The sequence below is a fragment of the Nycticebus coucang genome, chromosome 16 (genome assembly GCF_027406575.1).
Source record: "Nycticebus coucang isolate mNycCou1 chromosome 16, mNycCou1.pri, whole genome shotgun sequence".
Taxonomy (NCBI): domain Eukaryota; kingdom Metazoa; phylum Chordata; class Mammalia; order Primates; family Lorisidae; genus Nycticebus; species Nycticebus coucang.
Genome location: NC_069795.1, coordinates 75,364,070 through 75,368,428, shown reverse-complemented (window position 1 = coordinate 75,368,428; position 4,359 = coordinate 75,364,070).

The window sequence follows — 4,359 nt, the reverse complement described above, 5'->3', positions numbered from 1 at the left end:
TGTGCTGTCACAGCTCAACACAACCTCAAACTCTTTGGGCTTAAGCGATTCTCTTGCCTCAGCCTCCCAAGTAGCTGGGACTACAGGCACCCGCCACAACGCCCGGCTATTTTCTTTGTTGCAGTTGTTGTCGTTGTTTAGCAGGCCCAGGCCAGGCTCAAACCCGCCAGCCTCGGTGTATGTGGCCGGCGCCCTACCCACTGAGCTATGGGGGCTGAGCCTGCCCCTGCCCCTTTATAATCTCTCCTTCCCACCTCTTCCCTCTCTTCACTGAGTCTCATTTCCAGGAAGCCACTATCAGCAAATGTAGTAGCTTAAGACAATAAAAATATATTCTCTCACAGTTTTGGAGGCCAGAAGTCTGAAATCTGGATGTCAGCAGGGTCATACTCCCTCTGTAGGCTCAAGGGGAGAATCCATTTTTTGTTTCTTTCAGGTTCTAATGCCTTTTGACTTTTTTTTTTTTTTTTTTTTTTTTTTGAGACAGAAAGCTCTCACAGCAACCTCCAACTCCTGGACTCAAGCGATTCTCCTGCCTCTGCCTCCCAAGTAGCTGGGACTACGGGCACCCACCACAGTGCCCAGCCATTTTTTGGTTGCAGCCGTCATTGTTTGGCAGGCCTGGATTCGAACCCACCAGCTCAGGTGTTATGGCTGGCACCTTAGCTGCTGGAGCCACAGGCACCAAGCCATCTTTTGACATTTTTTGACTTGTGTCCAGACACTTAATTCTCTGCCTCTGTGGTGGCATTGCCTCCTTTTCTCTGGGTCTTCTCCTCTCCTATCTCAGATCTCCCCCTGCCTTCCTCTTATAAGGACACTTATAAGAGTGTCGGGCGGCGCCTGTGCCTCAGTGAGCAGGGCGCCGGCCCCATATACCGAGGGTGGTGGGTTCAAACCCGGCCCCGGCTGAACTGCAACAACAACAGAAAAAATAGCTGGGCGTTGTGGCAGGCGCCTGTAGTCCCAGCTGCTCGGGAGGCTGAGGCAGGAGAATCATGGAAGCCCAGGAACTAGAGGTTGCTGTGAGTCCTGTGACATCATGGCACTCTACCGAAGGCAGTAAAGTGAGACTCTGTCTCTACCAAAAATAAATAAATAAATGGAGTCTAACAGTGCTGTCTTTTTTGTTTTGGTTTTTGTTTTCATATCTGAAAATGAAAAAATATTTTATTTTTTAGAAAAAATAGGTCAGGAAGGTTAAAAGGCAATACCAGAGGGTATGGGCACAGAACTGCATGTATTTATACAAAGTACTCATGTAAGAATATCCCAATATAGGCAGCGCCTGTAGCTCAGTGCGTAGGGTACCAGCCACATACACCAAAGGTGGCGGTTTTGAACCCAGCCTGGGCCTGCTAATGAGCACTGCAACAACAACAACAAATAGCCAGTGTTGTGGTGGGCACCTGTAGTCCCAGCTACTCGGGAGGCTGAGGCAAGAGAATCTCTTAAGCCCAAGAGTTTGAGGTTCCTGTGAGATGTGATGCCACAGCACTCTACCCCAGGGTGACAGCTTGAGATTCTGTCTCAAAAAAGAATATCACTATGTAAAGATCCAAAAATATCTCTCAAGTGGTCAAAACAAAATGCTCAAATCATTCCTAATTCCTAAGCTTCATAGCATTTCCTAGACAGAAGGGGCTAAATAGTTAACATTTGAAAAGTCCTGGCTCTGTGCCTGTGGCTCAAGGGCCTAAGGTACCAGCCATGTACACCTGAGCTGGCAGGTTTGCCCATTAAACAACAATGACAGCTGTAATCAAAAAATAGCCAGGTGTTGTGGCAGGCGCCTGTAGTCCCAGCTACTTGGGAGGCGGAGGCAGGAGAATTGCTTGAGCCCAGGAGTTTGAGGTTGCTGTGAGCTGTGATGTTACAGCACTCTACCCAGGGCAACAGCTTAAGGCTCTGTCTCAAAAAAAAAGAAAAAGAAAGAAAAAAGAAAAGTCCTGGCCATATGTGGTGCCTCATGCCTGTAATCCTAGCTCTTGGGAGGCCCAGGTATGTGTATTGTCTGAGCTCTGAGTTCAAGATCAGCCTGAGCCAGAGTGAGATGTCGTCTCTAAAAAAATAACTGGGGACTGGGCGCTGTGGCTCACACTTGTAATCCTAGCACTCTGGGAGGCCAAGGTGGGTGGATTGCTTGAGCTCACAGATTTGAGACCAGCCTGAGCAAGAGCCAGACTCGGTCTCTAAAAATAGCAGGGCAGGCTCGGTGCTTGTAGCTCAGTGGCTAGGGTGCTGGCCACATACTGGGCTGGTGGGTTCGACCCAGCCCGGGCATGCCAAACAACAATGACAACTACAGCTCTCTCCCCCCTCTCTCTCCTCTCTCTCTACCTCTCTCCCTCCCTCTCTCTCTCTCTCCCCCCCCCGCCCTTTCCTCTCTCTCTCTTTTCTCCCCCCTCTCTCTCTTTCTTTCCTCACTCCTTCTTGGTGTTGTCCTGCAAATCCCCTCCCCCCCCCCCCCCCCCGTCACCAATAAAGACCTTTCGTACAAGCAAAAAAAAAAAATAGCTGGCATTGTGGTGGGCCCCTGTAGTCCCAGCTACTCAGGAGGCTGAGGCAAGAGATTCACTTGAGCCCAAGAGTTTGAGGTTGCTGTGGGTATGATGCCACAGCACTCTACTGAGGGCAACAAAGTGAAACTGTGTCTCCCCCCCCCAACAAAAAAAAGAATCCTGAAGGCTTTTTCCTTGGTTAATTACATTATGGTTTGCCTTTAATCAAATACTTTATTTTTTTAAATGGATAAAAAGTATTAGGTACGTCCACTTGAAGGAAAGTACTACCAAATCCAAAAGGGGGGGGAGGAACCAGCCATGTAACAGTACCTCTCGCCCCCTACCATGAGAATGTGACCTTTTGTAACTGTTCCAGGAGATAGCCCCGAGCTGAAGCAGATAAAAGGGCTAAGCAAATGTTTAACTGTTAATCTTGTCTTAAGACAGTTAAGTAATGAACCAGAGTTCTTCTTATCTAAAAAGCCCCTGCTATGTCTGCTACCCCTCCCTACTTTGTGGTTAAAGCCCCTGCCATGTCTGCTACCCCTCCCTACTTTGTGGTTTTTGCCTTTATAAGCTTGCAAAACCTGCTGTTCGGGGCTTAAGTCCTCTGCTCCTGAGAGAGTTATGAGCTAAGCCCCAGCATGCTGGAATAAAACCCTCTTGCTGATTGCATCAAGTGCCGTCTCTTACGGTTGATTGGGGTTGTCGTAGTCCCGGACAGAGTGGGGGTCTTGTCCCAAATCTTTCACACTGTTATGACAGACAACACGTTGCAAATTATTTCTGGTATAATATATTCTAACAAAGCTTAGAAATATGTTGTGGTGGTTTTGGACTAAGTTTTTTTTTTTTTTTTTTTTGTAGAGACAGAGTCTCACTTTATGGCCCTCAGTAGAGTGCCGTGGCCTCACACAGCTCACAGCAACCTCCAACTCCTGGGCTTAAGCGATTCTCTTGCCTCAGCCTCTAGAGTAGCTGGGACTACAGGCGCCTGCCACAACGCCCGGCTATATATTTTTTTTTTTTTGGTTGTAGTTTGGCCGGGGCTGGGTTTGAACCCGCCACCCTCGGTATATGGGGCCGGCGCCCTACAGACTGAGCCACAGGCGCCGCCCTCTTTATCAGTTTTCTTTTCCTTCTTTTTTTTTTTTGAGACAGTCTCATTATGTTGCCCTTGGTAGAGTGCAGTGGCATCACAGCTCACAGCAACCTCTAACTCTAGGGCTTAAGTGATTCTCTTGCCTCAGCCTCCCAAGTAGCTGGGACTACAGGTACCCGCCACAATGCCTGGCTATTTTTTGTTGAAGTTGTCATTGTTGTTTAGCCAGCCTGGGCTGTGTTCAAACCCGCCAGCTTCGGTGTATGTGGCCGGCACCCTAGTCACTGAGCTACAGGCGCCAAGCCCTTTATCAGTTTCTTATTGCCTTGCTGCAACAGCCCCTATACTCTTCTGTATTTTTTTCTTGGCTGCTTCCTCAGCCATAGAAGCAGTTCCCTCCTCCCTGTCATCTGGATCCAAGTCACCATTCAAGTGGCCCCTGAAGGCCTACTACCTCCTCCATACTGGCCATGTTGCCTCTCAGAGTGCAAGGGTATGAGACAGAGCATCGAGGGCCTGCTCCTTCGTCACCCACCTATACCAGTGACCCAGTGTGATCTTTTTAAAGAGGTCTAGTTTATTTCACTCAGCATAATTATTTTGCTCTCTATCCATGTTGTGTGTTATCAGTAGTTCATTTCCTTTTTTTTTTTTGAGACAGAGTCTCACTTTGTCTCCCTCAATAGAGGCTGTGACGTCACTGCTCACAGCAACCTCAAACTCCTGGGCTCAAGTGATTCTCTTGTCTAAGCC